General features: G+C 39.8%; 1 long non-coding RNA gene across 3 annotated transcripts in view; it reads right to left on the bottom strand.

The window, feature by feature from the left end:
- Window positions 1-23,346, bottom strand: part of LOC141548286 (uncharacterized) — a 370,078-nt gene that overhangs the window by 55,980 nt on the left and 290,752 nt on the right. For 2 of the 3 annotated variants that reach the window (XR_012483882.1, XR_012483880.1), the window contains one exon: window positions 12,454-22,375. The exons of the other annotated variant lie outside the window; for it this stretch is intronic. This is a non-coding gene — a long non-coding RNA (uncharacterized LOC141548286). Of the gene's footprint in view, window positions 1-12,453; window positions 22,376-23,346 lie in introns of those variants that run through there. 3 annotated transcript variants of the gene reach the window in all.

Below are 23,346 nucleotides of genomic sequence, written 5' to 3' on the forward strand. Positions count from 1 at the left end.
TCCAACTGAGAAGTGCTAAACTGGCGAGGAAATGCTAAGCATTATATACTTTGAAGCACAGGGAATGCTCAGTGCCACCAAGAAATTTCTTCCCTGAAGACACCTCAAGGATTGTCATGTAACTGATGCTCTCTGCTTGAGGAAGGTAGCCATGTTTGTCCAAAGGAGTACTCCCTTTGACTTAAGACATGAGGGATGGCTGTGTTTCGCTCAAAGTTGAAGAAAACTGTTTTCCTCCAAATAGAGAACTACCCAAGGTAAAAAGCCTCATCTTCCCGGAAATGGAAGACATCTCAAGGAGTCTCCCTGAACAGTACATCTGTAGATTTGAAAGTGAGCCCTTTCAGGCTGAATTTTATAAAATTTGCTTTGTGCAGCCTTTGACGTCAAAGGTGGGGGATTATTAAAATTGGGGGAACCGGCCAAGAATCCGTTCTTCTCAGAAGAAGAAATCCCAAATCCCAATTTGCTATCTCTCCCTGAAAATAAAAGGTAACTGAAGGAATCTCCTTCAAAGGTTGGTGTACACTATAAGAACCCAGCAACACTGGTGAATGAAAGGAGTGAACACCCATTGACTTACTACATGGCAAACTGATTATATTGAGTGGAACTAGAAATATTTTTTATTTCTGTATAAGAACATTTCCAAAATCCCCAAAAGCTATGTGACCCAGAAAACGGAACCTGAAAGTTTTGTTGACAGTGGATCAACTCAGCCACTTGAGGCTGTAGAGCCACCATTTCATTTCAGAAGTGGCCCATGGATAAAGTTTTTTGAAATTGTAAAGAAACTTTTCTTCTCTCTGTCTCTCACTCTTTTTTTTTTTTTTTTTTTTTTTTTGGAGGCTGGGGTTGAGTGACTTGCACAGGGTCACACAGCTAGGAAGTGTTAAGTGTCTGAGACCAGATTTGAACTCGGGTCCTCCTGAATTCAGGGCTGGTGCTCTATCCACTGAGCCACCTAGCTGCCCCTGATACTTTTCTTCTCAAAGAAGAATTCCAAAATCCCAAAATGCTATCTCTCCCTAAAAATAAAAGGCTTCTGAAAGGATCCCCTTGACAGGGTGGTCTCTACTTCAACAGTTAACCACTTTTATGAGAATTATTGAAGAGGAGGAGTGGATAACTGTTAAGTTAAAAAGTAGAAGACTGCTAAAGGTGAGTGAAACTGAAGAGATTCTGTTCGTTTCAAGAAGAACAAATCCCAAATCCCAATAAGCTATCTCTCCCTGAAAATAAAAGGCCTCTAAAAGAAACTCCTTCAGTTGTGGTGTACACTACAAGAACCCAGCAATATTTGGCAGAATATTGACGGGCAGGAGTGTACAGTGGAACTAGAAAGTGGAACTAGAAAGATTTTGTATTTCTCAAAGAGAACAATTCCAAAATCCCACAAAAGCTATCTCTCCCAAGAAATGTAAGACATCTCAAAAATTCTCCCTGAATGGGTAGTCGACAGGGGAGAAACTCAACCACTTGAGCCTGAAGAGCCCACCATTTCATTTCAGAAGTGGCCCATGGATAAAGTTTTTTGAAATTGCAAAGATACTTTTCTTCTCTCTCTCTCTCTCTCTTTTTTTTTTTCTTTTGAGGCTGGGGTTAAGTGACTTGCACAAGGTCACACAGCTAGGAAGTGTTAAGTGTCTGAGACCAGATTTGAACTCGGGTCCTCCTGAATTCAGGGCTGGTGCTCTATCCGCTGTACAACCTATCTGCCCCTGATACTTTTCTTCTCAAAGAATTCCAAAATCCCAAAATGCTATCTCTCCCTAAAAATAAAAGGCTTCTGAAAGGATCCCCTTGACAGGGTGGTCTCTACTTCAACAGTTAACCACTTTTATGAGAATTATTAAAGAGGAGGAGTGCATAACTGTTAAGTTAAAAAGTAGAAGACTGCTAAAGGTGAGTGAAACTGAAGAGATTCTGTTCTTCTCAAGAAGAACAAATCCCAAATCCCAATAAGCTATCTCTCCCTGAAAATAAAAGGCCTCTAAAAGAAACTCCTTCAATTGTGGTGTACACTACAAGAACCCAGCAATATTTGGCAGAATATTGACGGGCAGGAGTGTACAGTGGAACTAGAAAGTGGAACTAGAAAGATTTTGTATTTCTCAAAAAGAACAATTCCAAAATCCCACAAAAGCTATCTCTCCCCAGAACTGCAAGACATCTCAAAAATTCTCCCTGAATGGGTAGTTGACAGTGGAGAAACTCAACCACTTCAGCCTGAAGAGCCCACCATTTCATTTCAGAAGTGGCCCATGGATAAAGTTTTTTGAAAATGTAAAGATACTTTTCTTCTCTCACTCTCTCTCTCTCTTTTTTTTTTTTGAGGCTGGGGTTAAGTGACTTGCACAAGGTCATACAGGTAGGAAGTGTTAAGTGTCTGAGACCAGATTTGAACTCGGGTCCTCCTGAATTCAGGGCTGGTGCTCTATCCACTGTGCCACTTAGCTGCCCCTGATACTTTTCTTCTCAAAGAATTCCAAAATCCCAAAATGCTATCTCTCCCTAAAAATAAAAGGCTTCTGAAAGGATCTTCTTGACAAGGTGGTCTCTACTTCAACAGTTAACCACTTTTATGAGAATTATTGAAGAGGAGGAGTGCATAACTGTTAAGTTAAAAAGTCGGAGACTGCTAAAGTTGAGTGAAACTGAAGAGATTCTGTTCGTTTCAAGAAGAACAAATCCCAAATCCCAATAAGCTATCTCTCCCTGAAAATAAAAGGCCTCTAAAAGAAACTCCTTCAATTGTGGTGTACACTACAAGAACCCAGCAATATTTGGCAGAGTATTGACGGGCAGGAGTGTACAGCCTTTGACTTAAGAGGTCGCAAAGTGGAACTAGAAAGATTTTGTATTCCTCAAAAAGAACAATTCCAAAATCCCACAAAAGCTATCTCTCCCAAGAAATGTAAGACAACTCAAAAATTCTCCCTGAATGGGTAGTCGACAGGGGAGAAACTCAACCACTTGAGCCTGAAGAGCCAACCATTTCATTTCAGAAGTGGCCCATGGATAAAGTTTTTTGAAATTGTAAAGATACTTCTCTTCTCTCTCTCTCTCTCTTTTTTTTTTTGAGGCTGGGATTAAGTGACTTGCCCAGGGTCACACAGCTAGGAAGTGTTAAGTGTCTGAGACCAGATTTGAACTCGGGTCCTCCTGAATTCAGGGCTGGTGCTCTATCCACTGCGCCACCGAGCTGCCCCTGATACTTTTCTTCTCAAAGAAGAATTCCAAAATCCCAAAATGCTATCTCTCCCTAAAAATAAAAGGCATCTGAAAGGATCTTCTTGACGGAGTGGTCTCTAGTTCAACAGTTAACCACTTTTATGAGAATTATTGAAGAGGAGGAGTGGATAACTGTTAAGTTAAAAAGTAGAAGACTGCTAAAGGTGAATGAAACTGAAGAGATTCTGTTCGTTTCAAGAAGAACAAATCCCAAATCCCAATAAGCTATCTCTCCCTGAAAATAAAAGGCCTCTAAAAGAAACTCCTTCAATTGTGGTGTACACTACAAGAACCCAGTAATATTTGGCAGAATATTGACGGGCAGGAGTGTATAGCCTTTGACTTAAGAGGTCGCAAAGTGGAACTAGAAAGATTTTGTATTCCTCAAAAAGAACAATTCCAAAATCCCACAAAAGCTATCTCTCCCAAGAAATGTAAGACATCTCAAAAATTCTCCCTGAATGGGTAGTTGACAGGGGAGAAACTCAACCACTTGAGCCTGAAGAGCCAACCATTTCATTTCAGAAGTGGCCCATGGATAAAGTTTTTTGAAATTGTAAAGATACTTCTCTTCTCTCTCTCTTTTTTTTTTTTGAGGCTGGGATTAAGTGACTTGCCCAGGGTCACACAGCTATGAAGTGTTAAGTGTCTGAGACAAGATTTGAACTCGGGTCCTCCTGAATTCAGGGCTGGTGCTCTATCCACTGCGCCACCTAGCTGCCCCTGATACTTTTCTTCTCAAAGAAGAATTCCAAAATCCCAAAATGCTATCTCTCCCTAAAAATAAAAGGCTTCTGAAAGGATCCCCTTGACAGGGTGGTCTCTACTTCAACAGTTACCCACTTTTGTGAGAATTATTGAAGAGGAGGAATGTATAACTGTTAAGTTAAAAAGTAGAAGATTGCTAAAGGTGAGTGAAACTGAAGAGATTCTGTTCGTCTCAAGAAGAACAAATCCCAATAAGCTATCTCTCCCTGAAAATAAAAGGCCTCTAAAAGAAACTCCTTCAATTGTGGTGTACACTACAAGAATCCAGAAGCATTTTGCTGAAGAATTGAACGACAGGAGCATCCACCTTTTGACTTAAACAGTGGCAGACTGCAAAAGGCTGAATGGAACTGAAAAGATTCTCTTCTCCTCAAGAAGAACAATTCCAAATTACCAAAAATCTATCTCTCCCTGTGAATACCCAACATCTCAAATTTTCCTGAAAATGGAAGCCTTTCATTCAGGACCTCGATCCCCTTGCTTGAACTGTGAAAGAAAGGGAAGCAGTTTTCAGCATTTGTCTTCTCCAACTGAGAAGTGCTAAACTGGCGAGGAAATGCTAAGCATTATATACTTTGAAGCACAGGGAATGCTCAGTGCCACCAAGAAATCTCTTCCCTGAAGACACCTCAAGGATTGTCATGTAACTGATGCTCTCTGCTTGAGGAAGGTAGCCATGTTTGTCCAAAGGAGTACTCCCTTTGACTTAAGACATGAGGGATGGCTGTGTTTCGCTCAAAGTTGAAGAAAACTGTTTTCCTCCAAATAGAGAACTACCCAAGGTAAAAAGCCTCATCTTCCCGGAAATGGAAGACATCTCAAGGAGTCTCCCTGAACAGTACATCTGTAGATTTGAAAGTGAGCCCTTTCAGGCTGAATTTTATAAAATTTGCTTTGTGCCGCCTTTGACGTCAAAGGTGGGGGATTATTAAAATTGGGGGAACCGGCCAAGAATCCGTTCTTCTCCAGAAGAAGAAATCCCAAATCCCAATTTGCTATCTCTCCCTGAAAATAAAAGGTAACTGAAAGAATCTCCTTCAAAGGTTGGTGTACACTACAAGAACCCAGCAACACTGGTGAATGAAAGGAGTGAATACCTATAGACTTACTACATGGCAAATTGCTTATATTGAGTGGAACTAGAAATATTTTTTATTTCTGTATAAGAACATTTCCAAAATCCCCAAAAGCTATGTGACCCAGAAAACGGAACCTGAAAGTTTTGTTGACAGTGGATCAACTCAGCCACTTGAGGCTGTAGAGCCCACCATTTCATTTCAGAAGTGGCCCATGGATAAAGTTTTTTGAAATTGTAAAGAAACTTTTCTTCTCTCTGTCTCTCACTCTTTTTTTTTTTTTTTTTTTTTTGGAGGCTGGGGTTGAGTGACTTGCACAGGGTCACACAGCTAGGAAGTGTTAAGTGTCTGAGACCAGATTTGAACTCGGGTCCTCCTGAATTCAGGGCTGGTGCTCTATCCACTGCGCCACCTAGCTGCCCCTGATACTTTTCTTCTCAAAGAAGAATTCCAAAATCCCAAAATGCTATCTCTCCCTAAAAATAAAAGGCTTCTGAAAGGATCCCCTTGACAGGGTGGTCTCTACTTCAACAGTTAACCACTTTTATGAAAATTATTGAAGAGGAGGAGTGGATAACTGTTAAGTTAAAAAGTAGAAGACTGCTAAAGGTGAGTGAAACTGAAGAGATTCTGTTCGTTTCAAGAAGAACAAATCCCAAATCCCAATAAGCTATCTCTCCCTGAAAATAAAAGGCCTCTAAAAGAAACTCCTTCAATTGTGGTGTACACTACAAGAACCCAGCAATATCTGGCAGAATATTGACGGGCAGGAGTGTACAGCCTTTGACTTAAGAGGTCGCAAAGTGGAACTAGAAAGATTTTGTATTCCTCAAAAAGAACAATTCCAAAATCCCACAAAAGCTATCTCTCCCAAGAACTGCAAGACATCTCAAAAATTCTCCCTGAATGGGTAGTTGACAGTGGAGAAACTCAACCACTTGAGCCTGAAGAGCCCACCATTTCATTTCAGAAGTGGCCCATGGATAAAGTTTTTTGAAATTGCAAAGATACTTTTCTTCTCTCTCTCTCTCTCTTTTTTTTTTCTTTTGAGGCTGGGGTTAAGTGACTTGCACAAGGGTCACACAGCTAGGAAGTGTTAAGTGTCTGAGACCACATTTGAACTCGGGTCCTCCTGAATTCAGGGCTGGTGCTCTATCCGCTGTACCACCTATCTGCCCCTGATACTTTTCTTCTCAAAGAATTCCAAAATCCCAAAATGCTATCTCTCCTAAAAATAAAAGGCTTCTGAAAGGATCTTCTTGACAAGGTGGTCTCTACTTCAACAGTTAACCACTTTTATGAGAATTATTAAAGAGGAGGAGTGCATAACTGTTAAGTTAAAAAGTGGTAGACTGCTAAAGTTGAGTGGAACTGAAGAGATTCTGTTCGTTTCAAGAAGAACAAATCCCAAATCCCAATAAGCTATCTCTCCTGAAAATAAAAGGCCTCTAAAAGAAACTCCTTCAATTGTGGTGTACACTACAAGAACCCAGCAATATTTGGCAGAATATTGACGGGCAGGAGTGTACAGTGGAACTAGAAAGTGGAACTAGAAAGATTTTGTATTTCTCAAAAAGAACAATTCCAAAATCCCACAAAAGCTATCTCTCCCAAGAAATGTAAGACATCTCAAAAATTCTCCCTGAATGGGTAGTTGACAGTGGAGAAACTCAACCACTTGAGCCTGAAGAGCCCACCATTTCATTTCAGAAGTGGCCCATGGATAAAGTTTTTTGAAATTGTAAAGATACTTCTCTTCTCTCTCTCTCTCTTTCTCTTTTTTTTTTTTTTTTGAGGCTGGGGTTAAGTGACTTGCACAAGGTCATACAGGTAGGAAGTGTTAAGTGTCTGAGACCAGATTTGAACTCGGGTCCTCCTGAATTCAGGGCTGGTGCTCTATCCACTGCGCCACCTAGCTGCCCCTGATACTTTTCTTCTCAAAGAAGAATTCCAAAATCCCAAAATGCTATCTCTCCCTAAAAATAAAAGGCATCTGAAAGGATCTTCTTAACAGAGTGGTCTCTAGTTCAACAGTTAACCACTTTTATAAGAATTATTGAAGAGGAGGAGTGGATAACTGTTAAGTTAAAAAGTAGAAGACTGCTAAAGGTGAGTGAAACTGAAGAGATTCTGTTCTTCTCAAGAAGAACAAATCCCAAATCCCAATAAGCTATCTCTCCCTGAAAATAAAAGGCCTCTAAAAGAAACTCCTTCAATTGTGGTGTACACTACAAGAACCCAGCAATATTTGGCAGAATATTGACGGGCAGGAGTGTACAGCCTTTGACTTAAGAGGTCACAAAGTGGAACTAGAAAGATTTTGTATTCCTCAAAAAGAACAATTCCAAAATCCCACAAAAGCTATCTCTCCCAAGAAATGTAAGACATCTCAAAAATTCTCCCTGAATGGGTAGTTGACAGTGGAGAAACTCAACCACTTGAGCCTGAAGAGCCCACCATTTCATTTCAGAAGTGGCCCATGGATAAAGTTTTTGAAATTGTAAAGATACTTTTCTTCTCTCTCTCTCTCTCTCTTTTTTTTTTTTTTTTTTTTTTGAGGCTGGGGTTAAGTTACTTGCACAGGGTCACACAGCTAGGAAGTGTTAAGTGTCTGAGACCAGATTTGAACTCGGGTCCTCCTGAATTCAGGCATGGTGCTCTATCCACTGCTCCACTTAGCTGCCCCTGATACTTTTCTTCTCAAAGAAGAATTCCAAAATCCCAAAATGCTATCTCTCCCTAAAAATAAAAGGCTTCTGAAAGGATCCCCTTTACAGGGTGGTCTCTACTTCAACAGTTAACCACTTTTATGAGAATTATTAAAGAGGAGGAGTGCATAACTGTTAAGTTAAAAAGTGGTAGACTGCTAAAGTTGAGTGGAACTGAAGAGATTCTGTTCGTCTCAAGAAGAACAAATCCCAAATCCAAAAGCTATCTCTCCCTGAAAATAAAAGGACTCTAAAGAATCTCCTTCAATTGTGGTGTACACTACAAGAACCCATCAATATTTGGCAGAATATTGACGTGGCAGGAGTGTACAGCCTTTGACTTAAGTCGCAAAGTGGAACTAGAAAGATTTTGTATTTCTCAAAAAGAACAATTCCAAAATCCCACAAAAGCTATCTCTCCCAAGAAATGTAAGACATCTCAAAAATTCTCCCTGAATGGGTAGTTGACAGTGGAGAAACTCAACCACTTGAGCCTGAAGAGCCAACCATTTCATTTCAGAAGTGGCCCAAGGCTAAAGTTTTTGGAAATTGGAAAGATTCTTTTCGTCTCAAAGAAGAATCCCCAAATCCCAAAATGCTATCTCTCCCTAAAAATAAAAGGTATCTGAAAGGATCCCCTTGACAGGGTGGTCTCTACTTCAACAGTTAACCACTTTTATGAAAATTATTGAAGAGGAGGAGTGGATAACTGTTAAGTTAAAAAGTGGTAGACTGCTAAAGTTGAGTGGAACTGAAGATTCTGTTCGTCTCAAGAAGAACAAATCCCAAATCCCAATAAGCTATCTCTCCCTGAAAATAAAAGGCCTCTAAAAGAAACTCCTTCAATTGTGGTTTACACTACAAGAACCCAGCAACATTTTGTTGAAGAATTGAAGGACAGGAGAAATTGTAACGATACTTTTCTTCTCCCTTTTTTTTTTTTTTTTTTTTTTTTTGAGGCTGGGGTTAAGTGACTTGCACAGGGTCACACAGTCTGAGACCAGATTTGAACTTGGGTCCTCCTGAATTCAGGGCTGTCTATCCACTGCGCCACCTAGGTGCCCCTGATACTTTTCTTCTCAAAGAAGAATTCCAAAATCCTAAAATGCTATCTCTCCCTAAAAATAAAAGGCTTCTGAAAGGATCTTCTTGACATAGTGGTCTCTACTTCAACACTTAACCACTTTTATGAGAATTATTGAAGAGGAGGAATGTACAACTGTTAAGCTAAAAAGTAGAAGACTGCTAAAGTTGAGTGGAACTGAAGAGATTCTGTTCTTCTCAAGAAGAACAAATCCCAAATCCCAATAAGCTATCTCTCCCTGAAAATAAAAGGCCTCTAAAAAAAATTCCTTCAATTGTGGTGTACACTATAAGAACCCAGCAACACTGGGTGAACTGCAGGAGTGAACACCCATTTACTTAAGACGTGGCAAACTGCTTATATTGAGTGGAACAGTGGATCAACTCAGCCACTTGAGCCTGAAGAGCCCACCATTTCATTTCAGAAGTGGCCCATGGATAAAGTTTTTTGAAACTGTAAAGATTCTTTTCTTCTCAAGAGAAGAATCCCTAAATCCCAAAATGCTATCTCTCCCTAAAAATAAAAGGCATCTGAAAGGATCCACTTGACAGGGTGGTCTCTACTTCAACAGTTAACCACTTTTATGAGAATTATTGAAGAGGAGTGGATAACTGTTAAGTTAAAAAGTAGAAGACTGCTAAAGTTGAGTGGAACTGAAAAGATTCTGTTCTTCTCAAGAAGAACAAATCCCAAATCCAAATAAGCTATCTCTCCCTGAAAATAAAATGTCTCCAAAAGAATCTCCTTCAATTTTGGTGTACACTACAAGAACCCAGCAATATCTGGGAGAATATTGACGGGCAGGAGTGTACAGCCTTTGACTTAAGAAGTCGCAAAGTGGAACTAGAAAGATTTTGTATTTCTCAAAAAGAACAATTCCAAAATCCCACAAAGCTATCTCTCCCAAGAAATGCAAGACATCTCAAAAATTCTCCCTGACTGGATAGTTGACAGTGGAGAAACTCAACCACTTGAGCCTGAAGAGCCCACCATTTCATTTCAGAAGTGGCCCAAGGCTAAAGTTTTTGGAAATTGGAAAGATTCTTTTCTTCTCAAGGGAAGAATCCCCAAATCCCAAAATGCTATCTCTCCCTAAAAATAAAAGGCATCTGAAAGGATATTCTTGACAGGGTGGTCTCTACTTCAACAGTTAACCACTTTTGTGAGAATTATTGAAGAGGAGGAGTTTATAACTGTTAAGTTAAAAAGTAGAAGACTGCTAAAGGTGAGTGAAACTGAAGAGATTCTGTTCGTCTCAAGAAGAACAAATCCCAATAAGCTATCTCTCCCTGAAAATAAAAGGCCTCTAAAAGAAACTCCTTCAATTGTGGTGTACACTACAAGAATCCAGAAGCATTTTGCTGAAGAATTGAAGGACAGGAGCATCCACCTTTTGACTTAAACAGTGGCAGACTGCAAAAGGCTGAGTGGAACTGAAAAGATTCTCTTCTCCTCAAGAAGAACAATTCCAAATTACCAAAAATCTATCTCTCCCTGTGAATACCCAACATCTCAAATTTTCCTGAAAATGTTAGCAATTCATTCAGGACCTCGGTCCCCTTGCTTGAACTGTGAAAGAAAGGGAAGCAGTTTTCAGCATTTGTCTTCTCCAACTGAGAAGTGCTAAACTGGTGAGAAACTGCTAAGCATTATATACTTTGAAGCACAGGGAATGCTCAGTGCCACCAAGCAATCTCTTCCCTGAAGACACCTCAAGGATTGTCATGTAACTGATGCTCTCTGCTTGAGGAAGGTAGCCATGTTTGTCCAAAGGTGTACTCCCTTTGACTTAAGACATGAGGGACGGCTGTGTTTCCCTCAAAGTTGAAGAAAACTGTTTTCCTCCAAATAGAGAACTACCCCAAGGTAAAAAGCCTCATCTTCCCGGAAATGGAAGACATCTCAAGGAATCTCCCTGAACAGTACATCTGTAGATTTGAAAGTGAGCCCTTTCAGGCTGAATTTTATAAAATTTGCTTTGTGCCGCCTTTGACGTCAAAGGTGGGGGATTATTAAAATTGGGGGAACCGGCCAAGAATCCGTTCTTCTCCAGAAGAAGAAATCCCAAATCCCAATTAGCTATCTCTCCCTGAAAATAAAAGATCTCTAAAAGGATCTCCTTCAAAGGTTGGTGTACACTACAAGAACCCAGCAACACTGGGTGAATGGCAGGAGTGAACACCCATTGACTTAAGACGTGGCAAACTGCTTATGTTGAGTGGGACTAGAAAGATTTTTTATTTCTCAATAAGAAAATTTCCAAAATCCCACAAAACAATCACTCTCAAGAAGCGCCAGACCTCAAAAATTTTCCCTGAATGGGCAGTAGACAGTCGAGACACTCAGCCACTTGAGCCTGAAGAGCCCACCACTTCATTTCAGAAGTGGCCCACGGCTAAAATTTTTGGAAATTGTAACAATTCTTTTCTTCTGAGAGGAAGAATCCCCAAATCCCAAAATGCTATCTCTCCCTAAAAATAAAAGGTACCTGAAAGAATCTCCTTCAAAAGTTGGTGTACACTATAAGAACTCAGCAACACTGGGTGAAGGGCAGGAGTGAACACCCATTTACTTAAGATGTGGCAAACTGCTTATATTGAGTGGAACTAGAAAGATTTTTTATTTCTGTATAAGAACATTTCCAAAATCCCCCAAAGCTATGTGACCCAGAAAACGGAACCTGAAAGTTTTGTTGACAGTGGATCAACTCAGCCACTTGAGCCTGAAGAGCCCACCATTTCATTTCAGAAGTGGCCCATGGATAAAGTTTTTTGAAAATGTAAAGATACTTTTCTTCTCTCTCTCTTTTTTTTTTTTTTGAAGCTGGGGTTAAGTGACTTGCACAGGGTCACACAGCTAGGAAGTGTTAAGTGTCTGAGACCACATTTGAACTCGGGTCCTCCTGAATTAAGGGCAGGTGCTCTATCCACTGGGCCACCTAGCTGCCCCTGATACTTTTCTTCTCAAAGAAGAATTCCAAAATCAAAAAATACTATCTCTCCCTAAAAATAAAAGGCTTCTGAAAGGATCTTCTTAAGAGTCGTCTCTACTTCAACAGTTAACCACTTTTATGAGAATTATTGAAGAGGAGGAGTGGATAACTGTTAAGTTAAAAAGTAGAAGACTGCTAAAGGTGAGTGAAACTGAAGAGATTCTGTTCGTCTCAAGAAGAACAATTCCCAAATCCCAATAAGCTATCTCTCCTTGAAAATAAAAGGTCTCCAAAAGAATCTTTTTCAATTGTGGTGTACACTACAAGAACCCAGCAATATTTGGCAGAATATTGACGAGCAGGAGTGTACAGCCTTTGACTTAAGAAGTCGCAAAGTGGAACTAGAGAGATTTTGTATTTCTCAAATAGAACAATTCCAAAATCCCACAAAGCTATCTCTCCCAAGAAATGCAAGGCATCTCAAAAATTCTCCCTGACTGGGTTAGTAGACAGTGGAGAAACTCAGCCACTTGAGCCTGAAGAGCCCACCATTTCATTTCAGAAGTGGCCCATGGATAAAGTTTTTTGAAATTGTAAAGATTCTTTTCGTCTCAAAGAAGAATTCCAAAATCCAAAAATGCTATCTCTCCCTAAAAATAAAAGGCTTCTGAAAGGATCTTCTTGACAGGGTGGTCTCTACTTCAACAGTTAACCACTTTTATGAGAATTATTGAAGAGGAGGAGTGGATAACTGTTAAGTTAAAAAGTAGAAGACTGCTAAAGTTGAGTGGAACTGAAAAGATTCTGTTTGTCTCAAGAAGAACAAATCCCAAATCCCAATAAGCTATCTCTCCCTGAAAATAAAAGGTCTGCAAAAGAATCTCCTTCAGTTTTGGTGTACACTACAAGAACCCAGCAACACTGGGTGAAGGGCAGGAGTGAACACCCATTTCCTTAAGACGTGGCAAACTGCTTATGTTGAGTGGAACTAGAAAGATGTTTTATTTCTCAATAAGAACATTTCCAAAATCCCAAAAAACAATCACTCTCAAGAAGTGCAAGACCTCAAAAATTCTCCCTGAAAGTTTTGTTGACAGTGGAGCAACTCAGCCAGTTGAACCTGAAGAGCCCACCATTTCATTTCAGAATTCGGCCACGGCTAAAGTTTTTGGAAATTGTAATGATTCTTTTCTTCTCAAAGGAAGAATCCCCAAATCCCAAAATGCTATCTCTCCCTAAAAATAAAAGGTAACTGACAGAATCTCCTTCAAAGGTTGGTGTACACTATAAGAACCCAGCAACACTGGGTGAATGGCAGGAATGAACACCCATTGACTTAAGACGTGGCAAACTGCTTATGTTGAGTGGAACTAGAAAGATTTTTTATTTGTCAATGAAAACATTTCCAACATCTCCCAAAGCTATCTCTCCCAAGAAAGGGAAGATATCTCAAAAATTCTCCCTGAAAGCTTTGTTGACTGTGGAGAAACTCAGCCACTTGAGTTTGAAGAGCCCACCATTTCATTTCAGTAGTGGCCCAAGGCTAAAGTTTTTTGAATTTGTAAAGATTCTTTTCTTCTCAAGGGAAGAATCCCTAAATCCCAAAATGCTATCTCTCCCTAAAAATAAAAGGCATCTGAAAGGATCTTCTTGACAGGGTGGTTTCTACTTCAACAGTTAACCACTTTTGTGAGAATTATTGAAGAGGAGGAGTTTATAACTGTTAAGTTAAAAAGTAGAAGACTGCTAAAGTTGAGTGGAACTGAAAAGATTCTGTTCTTCTCAAGAAGAACAAATCCCAAATCCCAATTAGCTATCTCTCCCTGAAAATAAAAGGTCCCTAAAAGAATCTCCTTCAAAGGTTCGTGTACACAAAAAGAACCCAGCAACACTGGGTGAAGGGCAGGAGTGTACACCCGTTTACTTAAGACGTGGCAAACTGCTTATGTTGAGTGGAACTAGAAAGATTTTTTATTTCTCAATGAAAACATTTCCAAAATCCCACAAAATAACCTCTGTCAAGAAGAACAAGACCTCAAAAATTCTCCCTGAATGGGTAGTTGACAGTGTAGAAACTCAGCCACTTGAGCTTGAAGAGCCCATACATATATGTGATTGCTTGCAATTTTTAAATTTTGATTTTACATTTTTAAACACTTTTGATTAAAGCATTTTGATTTTACATTACTATTTTGATTTTATATTTTTAAGTTATTTTGGTTTTACACTTTTAATTTATTTTGGTTTTACATTTTTAAATTCTTTTCAGTTTACCTTAGCAATGCACTTCGGGCATACACAGAAAGTGCAGCTAAGTAACAGACTGACTAACTTTTGTCTGACTTTTGTTAATCTTTTTGACAACAACTTTGTTTCCACTGTGATGTGGAAACTCCTGGATGGCATTTGGAAAGGCCCAAATTGGGCCCCAGGTACATTCCTTCCTAGGTGCAGATCCAGCAACACAGTTGATCCCCACCAGTGACATTTGTGACCTGGGGATCCAAGAGAAGGACCAGACAACAGCCCAGACGGACCAGCCAGATGTCAGTAGCGTCCCTCCTGACTGTGACACCAGAGACAGCACAGTTCCAGTGTAGCAGCTGAAATGGACTATTTTGGATGATATGCAATATGAAGACTGTGAATGCACGGTGGGCCTGCTTGCTACTCCCGTGGCTACTTGCCATATGGTGGCCCAGGAGAGGCTTTGCCTTATGCTTTCTATTGAAGGACTATGCTTTTAAATTAGTGGGTGAAAAACCAACACACCCACCTGCCGTTGTTATTGAGGCAATGTTACTGGACATGACTTTGCTTTTGTGCACCTTTATCTGTGAAACTAGAATTGCTCTATGATCGTGAAAAGTGCATTAGAGAATTGTGAGAAACTGGAATTGATCTAGAATTGTGATAAATGTAACTAGAAATGTGACAACCTACCTCACTGACATCTAATTGTTAACTAGAATTGTGATGTTTTACCTTGTTGACTTCCCACCTTAGTGTTGACATCCTACCTCGTTGGCATCCAACCTCTTTGGCTTATTATCTCCTTGAGTATGACTTTGATGAATGGGTTGAACACTTGGGCCACTGTTGAGCCTGGTTCTCATTGTCATACTTCTGTTTACTGATCTGTTGCTTTGTACCTCCTTGGGCATAACACTCTGTCATCTCATGGATCAAGTGAACTATACCTGGTGCTAAAAGTTTAGCTTGATGAGATGTGTGGTTACCGCAAAACAAGAGAAGGGAATTGTAAGGGCCCTTTAAATGGGCGGCGCCACAGTGCAAAGGGAGACTGAGTGCCCCAGGAAGTATTATCTGTGGATATTAGGACTGCCCTTGGATGGGATCCTGGCCATATTGAGATAGCTTCGGAATGGGTGACTCTCTCGCTGATTGGCTGTGTGTGTGACCTCACAGGCCCTTTATAAGCCCACTGCAGATAGCAGTCACTCTCTTTAACCTGGCGCTCTTTACCCTGGCTCCCTATCTTGGGTGGCCAAGCCGAGATGGATAGCCAAAAGAGGTAAGGATTTTGGTAGTGAACACATGGGTCTTCTGACCAGGTGTTCACTCAGGAACCAACAAGTCAGGGCATCAAGTCACGGCATTATGGGAGTAGATATAATAAAGGCTTTTAAGATTACACGTGGCTGTTCTTGAGCATGCTACCAGTTATTAAACTATAGATTCAAGAGATCATGACCAGAGACCTTTGAAGGCCTCAAAGGAGGCGAGCCGGGTAGAGTTCACACTGCAAAGGTCAGTGGTCAAAGGTACTCTGTTGGGCCTAGTGCAGACTAGTAATTGTGACTGCCAGGTAGGCATGTTACAAATGGCGCCCCATGTTGGGCGCCAAAATGTTGTAACTCTCACACACACCTTCCTCCCTCAAATGCCAGGAGAGACTGAGTCCGCTTCTGCGTCTCACTTCCTCTTCCTCCTACTACTCTTCCCACACATGTCACTACCCGCTCTTTGTCCCACCAATCAAGTCAGCACAAAAGAGCTGGGAAGGGTCAACCTTGAAACAAGTTAATAGGGAATTGTCCAATTGGCAATTAGTCTCACGTGCTTCATTATCCAAGTGCATTGCTCAGTTTCAGCCCTTTACATCAACTGCTAAAGTTTTTGGAAATTGTAACGATTCTTTTCATCTCAAAGGAAGAATTCCCAAATCCCAAAATGCTATCTCTCCCTAAAAATAAAAGGTAACTGAAAGAATCTTCTTGACAGGGTGCTCTATACTTCAACAGCTAAACCACTTTTATGAGAATTATTGAAGAGGAGGAGTGGATAACTGTTAAGTTAAAAAGTAGAAGACTGCTAAAGTTGAGTGGAACTGAAAAGATTCTGTTCTTCTCAAGAAGAACAAATCACAAATCCCAATAAGCTATCTCTTCCTGAAAATAAAAGGTCTCCTTCAAAGGGTAGTGTACACTACAAGAACACAGCAACATTTTGCTGAAGAATTGAAGGACAGGAGCACCCACCTTTTGATTTAAAAAGTGGCAGACTGCGAAAAGGTTGAGTGGAACTGGAAAGATTCTGTTCTCCTCAAGAACAATTCCAAATTACCGAAAAGCTATCTCTCCCTGTGAATACCCAACATCTCAAATTTTTTCTGAAAATGGAAGCCTCTCATTCAGAACCTCAGTCCCCTTGCCTGAACTTTGTAAGGGAAGCAATTTACAGGATTCGACTTCTCAAACGAGGAGTACCAATCTGGTGAGGAACTGCTAAGCATTATGTACTTTGAAGCAGAATGAATGCTCAGTGCTGCCAAGCAATCTCTTCCCTGAAGACATCTCAAGGATTGTCTGTAACTGATGCTCTATGCTTGAGGAAGCTACCCATGTTTGTCCAAATGTGTACTCCCTTCAAGACATGAGGGACGGGTATGTTTGGGTCAAAATGGAAGGAACCTGTTCTCCAAATGAAGAACCTCCCATGGTAAAAAGTTTCATTTCGCTGGAAATGGAAGACATCTCAAGGAATCTCCCTGAACTGGTCATCTTTACATTTGGAAGTGAGCCTTTTCAGGCTGAATTTTATAAAATTTGGTTTGAGCAGCCTTTGACTTCAAAAGTAGGGGATTGTTAAAATTGGGGGAACCTGCCAAGAATCCATTCTTCTCCAGAAGAACAAATGGCAAATCCCAACAAGCTATCTCTCCCGAAAAAGAAAAGATGTCTGAAAGAAAATACATGAGAGGACGGTCCATACTTCAACAACTCAAACACATTGGGACAATGTATTGAAAGGCATTGTACAGCCTTTGATTTAAGTAGGGGAGGTCTCCTTATTGAAATGAATGTTGAAAGAACCTCTTCTTCTCACGAAGAAGAAATTCCCAGCATGAAAAATATTTATCTCCCTGGAAATGGAAGACATCTCAAGGACTTACCCTGAACTGGTCTCTTTACATTTGCAATCTAGCCCCTTCAGGCTCAATTATATAACAATTGGTTTGTGCAGTCTTGGACTGCAAAAGTGGGGAACTGTTCAATTTTGGGGAACCTGCCAAGAATCCGTTCTTCTCCAGAAAAATAAATCCCAAATCCCAATAAGCTATCTCTCCCTGAAAATAAAAGGTCTCCAAAAGAATCTCCTTCAAAGGTTGGTGTACACAAGAACCCAGCGATGAGCACTGGGTGAAAGGCAGGAGTGTACACCCATTGACTTAAGAAGTGGCAAACTGCTTATGTTGAGTGGAACTAGAAAGATTTTGTATTTCTCAAAAAGAACAATTCTAAAATCCCACAAAACAACCTCTCTCAAGAAACGCAAGACATCTCAAAAATTCTCCCTGAATGGGTAGTTGACAGTGGAGAAACTCAGCCACTTGAGCCTGAAGAGCCCACCATTTCATTTAAGAAGGGGTGACTGCTAAAGATTTTGGAAATTGTAACGATTCTTTTCTTCTCAAAGGAAGAATTCCCAAATCCCAAAATGCTATCTCTCCCTAAAAATAAAAGGTAACTGAAAGAATTTTCTTGACAGAGTGCTCTATACTTCAACAGCTAAACCACTTTTATGAGAATTATTGAAGGGGAGGAATGTATACCCGTTAAATTAAAAAGTGGTAGACTGCTAAAGTTGAGTGGAACTGAAAAGATTCTGTTCTTCTCAAGAAGAACAAATCCCAAATCCCAATAAGCTATCTCTCCCTGAAAATAAAAGGTCTCCTTCAAAGTGTGGTGTATACTACAAGAACACAGCAACATTTTGCTGAAGAACTGAAGGACAGGAGCATCCACCTTTTGACTTAAGAAGTAGTGCACTACTGAAGTTCAGTGGAACTGGAAAGATTCTGTTCTTCTCAAGAACAATTCAGAAATTCCAAAAAGTTTTGGAGAACCTACCAAGAATCTATTCTTCTCAAGAAGAACAAAACCCAAATCCCAATAAACTATATCTCCCAAAAAATAGAAGGCCTTTGAAAGAATCTACATGAAAGGGTGGTGTAAAAATAACCCATGCATATGTACTGTCAATAAAAAGTTATAAAAAAGAAGGAATTCACAATATTGAAAGGATTTCTCTCCGCACAAATGGTAGACATCTCAAGGAATCTCCATGAATTGGTCATTTTTACAGTGGAAGCGAGCCCATTTGGGCTGAATTATATAACAATTGGTTTTTGTAGCCATTGACTTCAAATGTGGCGGATTGTTAAAATTGGGGAAACCTGCTAAGAATCCATTCTTCTCTTTTTTATACCTTCTTTTTTATTAATTTTATAATTATAACATTTTTGACAGTAACTATGCATAGGTAATTTTTTACAACATTATCCCTTGTACCCCCTTCTGTTCCAAATTTTTACCTTCCTTCCCTCCACCACTGCCCCTAGATGGCAGGCATTCCCCTACATATTAAATATGTTATAGTATATCCTAGGTACAATATATATGTGCAGAACCGAATTTTGTTGTTGGTATTGTTGCAAAGGAAGAATTGGGGAATCCATTCTTCTCAAGAAGAACAAATCCCAAATCCCAATAAGCTATCTCTCCCTAAAAAGAAAATATCTCTGAATCTTGAATACATGAGAGGATGGTCCTTACTTCAACAGGTAAAACACACTGGGATGATGTGTTGAAAGGCAGAATGTACAGCCTTTGACTTAAGCAGGGGTGGTGTGCTAAATTGAGGTGAATGTTGAAAGAACCTCTTCTTCTTCTGAAGAAGAAATTCCCAGTATGAAAAAGATTTATCTCCCTAGAAATGGAAGACATCTCAAGGAATTACCCTGAACTGGTCTCTTCACATTTGGAAGGTAGCCCCTTCTGACTCAATTACATAACAATTTATTTGTGCAGCCTTTGACTTTAAAAAATGGGGGATTGTCAAAATTGGGGGAACCTGCCAAGAATCCATTCTTCTCAAGAAGATGTAATCCCAAATCCCAATAAGCTATCTCTCCTTGAAAATAAAAGGTCTCCAAAAGAATCTCCTTCAAAAGGTAGTGTACAATACAAGACCCAGCACCATTTCGCTGAAGGACTGAAGGGCAGCAATATCCACCTTTTGACTTAAAAAGTGCCGGGAGTGCTAAAGGTTGAGTGGAACTGAACAGATTCTGTTCTTCTCAAGAACAACATCTCAATCTTGTTGGGATGATGTGTTCAAGGGAGTAATGTAGACACTCTGATATAAGTGGGGGCAATCTGCTAAATTTAGGTGAATGGGGAAAGAACCTTTTCTTCTTAGCAAGAAGAAATTCCCTATTATTTTTCTACAGTCTAAAGATTTTTACAAGAGTTACATGAGCTGATGCTGAGTGAAATGAGCACAACCAGGAGCTCATCAATTTGGTTTGTGCAGCATTTGGCTTTAACAGTGGGGGAATGTTAAAGTTGGGGAACCTGCCAAGAATCCATTCTTCTCAAGAAGAACAAATCCAAAATCCCAATAAGCTATCTCTCTCTGAAAATAAACGATTTCTAAAAGAATCTCTTTGAAAGGGTAGTCTATACTTCAACTACCCAGCCATTTGTGAATGACACATTGAAGGACATGAGAATACACCTTTTGATTTAAGAAGGGGCGGACTGCTAAAGTTTTTTGAAATTGTAAAGATTCTTTGCTTCTCAAAAGAAGAATTCCAAAATCCCAAAATGCTATCTCTCCCAAAAAATAAAAGGCATCTGAAAGAATCTTCTTGAAAGGGTGGTCTATACTTCAATAGATAAACCACTTTTATGTTAATTATTGATGGGCAGGAGTGTATACCCATTAGATTAAGAAGTGGCAGACTGCTAAAGACTGAGTGGAACTGGAAAGATTCTGTTCTTCTCAAGAACAATTCCTAAATCCTGAAAAGCTATCTCTCCCATGAAATGCAAAATATCGCAAAAATTGTCTCTCAATGGGTTGTAGATAGTGGAAGGACTAAACTTGAGCCTGAAGTTTCCACCATTGACTTAAGAAGTGGCAGACTGCTAAATTTGAGTGAATATTAAAAGAACTTCTTCTTTAGGAGACGAAATTACCAATATAGTAAAGCTATCTCTTTGTGGAAATCGAAAACTTCTGAAGGAATCTCCCTTACCTGGTTATGTTTACTTGAAGAACTCAGCCACCTGGGCCTGATATATTTAAGGGCAGGAGTGTACACCATTTCACTTCAAGAAGTTGTGGACTGCTAAGTTCGTCTGTACATCAAAATAACCTATTCTTATCATGAAGATGAAATTCCCAATATTATACAGCTATCCCTTCCCGGAAATACTAGACATTTTAAGGATTTTCCCTGAAGTTGTGGTTTCTAATTCAGGAACCAAATCACATTTGGGCTCAATTATGAAAGGGCAGAAGTGTGCGTCATCTGATTTAAAAAGTGGAGCCCTACAAAAATTGGTTCATACTCGAAAAAACCTTTCTTTTTCTCATGAAGAACAAGTCCCAAATATTAAAAAGCTGTATCTCCCCAGAAATACAACATATCTGAAGGTTTCACTGAAACTGGTGGTCTCTACTTGAGGAAGTCAGGTTTTTCTGCTTGACCTTTAAAAGTACAGGAGTGTGAACCATTTGGCTTATTAATGGAGGACTGCTAAATGTTAGAGGAACTTGATAGCCTTAACTCCTCTGAAGAAGAGAATGACCAAGTACAACAAAGGTAACTCTCCTAAACTTTCCTAATGTCAGTTGTATAATTAGTACATGAAGAAATAACCACCAAAACAAGGGTTGGAAGGCAGAATGTAAAGCTAAAAAAAGACAGCAGTCCCCAACATCCCTGGAAAGTTAAAGTGACTTGCTTCCACTCATACAGTTGCCTTAATCTGTGACATTAATGCATGAATCATTTGGCTACCCTTATTTTGATGACATTTTGTCATCAAACCACGGACAAAGAGTGAAGTAAACTGAGATCCAAAGGAGAAAAAACAGTTTAGGGAGCACTTAATCTAATCTTTTCCTGTCATAAATAAGGTGAATTAGGAAATGAGAAGACATGCAATTTGGCCCAAAACAATCCAGGTAATAAGAAGGAATGGTGCTGTTTGAACTCAAGCTAGAAAGGACAATAAGACAGTTTAGCCGCTACCACACTAATGGATTCTAACTGAGAAATACAAGAAGCAGTGGAATAGTAACTTATCCAGGACCATAGAATCATATTTTCAGGATGAGAAAACTATTGGCCCCAAAACATTTACTTCTCAGATAGAGAACCTGAAAACACAAAAGTATCAAAGCACAAAGTACACATACTTGTATTTCTTTAGATAAGGAGACATGAAAATGTTTAGAAGCTAGGAGAGCTCCCCTGCATATGCAATGCTCCCCTGTGGTCTAAATGTGATGTTGACATCATAAGTACTAGCCAGAGGACCTGAACTGCAGAGAAAAGTAACTTCAGCCATGTTCTATCCTCCATGCCGCCCCAAGACTTCCTCCTATAAGAAGACAGCAAGGTATCTGACAGAAAGGAAGAATACCTTGATATAGAAGCTACTTTATCTCTTGCTGTTTGTGGAACAGTGGACTTGGAAACCATTCTTGCATTACCACAACAAAATCCATTTGAACAGGGCAAATGGTGGTCAGGACTGAGGGAGAAGTGTATCAAGGGGAGGATGCTGTTCTGGGCACAAATGCTCCCTTCTCTGCTGACTGAAAGAACAAGAGAAATTTTCAAACAGCTACCCCATGTTTATATAAACTTAAGGAAACACTGCACAAGCAACTATTCCCTCTCCCCCTCCCACAGCCATAAGTCATGTTGGCGTCATACAATCCTGCTGGCTTGGCTTACAAAGCTTTGCATATTGAACACAGAAATAAAACTTAATGTCATAGCCTATCAAAGCCCCCTGGTGATAAAGGTAAATCACTGTGGTCCCTGCTAATCACAGTCTCATCCCAAAACTTCCACCCTTAAAAGGGAAATTGCTGGACAAGGACACAGCCTCACGATGCCACCATACATTTTGTAGAGTTTCCAACTAAGTGATGTGTGGATAGTGTCTTGGAATACTGTGATTTTCATGGTTGCAGGGGCCGGACCCCGTCAGGTCCAGATCTTCAAGAACTCCCAAATTGATCATACCTGTGGAACACCAGTGAAATAGGCACTTGAATGTTATGAAGTTTACAGATTCTCTCCATAACCCCAACTGGAATGGAAAGCTTAGCTGTTACAGGATTTACCACTGCAAATATAGCATGTGGTTTTCCTGACTGACACTTTTGACAAGGAGCAAGATCAATAGGTGAAAGAAAGGGCAAAGGAACATTAACTGAGCACATCTTAGGTCAGAATAAAGTCTGAAACAGAGGCCAACATAGAGACCTATATTTCTCATGTTTAAGAATACTCAGAGTGTCAGGAGATCTTTTATAGAGATACTAGATGGAGTGAATGTGAGAAACATTGCAGATCCCATAAAAAGAGCTAGACACTAAAAATAATGGATATAATTCTCAGATTCTAAGGTTTTACAAACTGTCCTTACTATGGTGTGCATGAAAACTGGCCACCCTTGAGGAGACTTGGGAAAAGCCAAAAACTGCTTCAATTCTTGGTGGGTCTCCCAGGTTTGATTTGCTAGGAACTCTGCTCACAAGAGTGAAGGATGCTCTTGTGAAAGATTGTTCAGTGTGTCTGGCTGTTTCTCTATACTCAAGTGATTCCAAAGGTTTTCTATAACATTAAGGTGCACTTCACAATAGCCTTTGCTTGCCAAATTTAGGGGGAATGATGTCTTTCCCAGATAAGGGAAGAGTACTAGAACTTGGTGAAATTATCAGAAAACTTCAGGCTAGAAGACATAATCCTTTCTTACTACCCAGGCCCAGAGAGAATGGGAAGAACTGTAACATCATGCCTTCTTAGAACTTAAATAAATGTTCTATTTAAACATAAACATGATAGTTGTTCCTAATCTGCCAAATTCTCCCTCCTTGAAATTGATTACATTTCACAACCTTATAAACTATCAACATGAACAAATACTTCCATTATATCATCTTATTAAAGAACAGATTGAAAGCCCACTCACCTCTCTCCTGGTCATGAGA

This window comes from Sminthopsis crassicaudata, chromosome X (genome assembly GCF_048593235.1).
Source record: "Sminthopsis crassicaudata isolate SCR6 chromosome X, ASM4859323v1, whole genome shotgun sequence".
Lineage (NCBI taxonomy): Eukaryota > Metazoa > Chordata > Mammalia > Dasyuromorphia > Dasyuridae > Sminthopsis > Sminthopsis crassicaudata.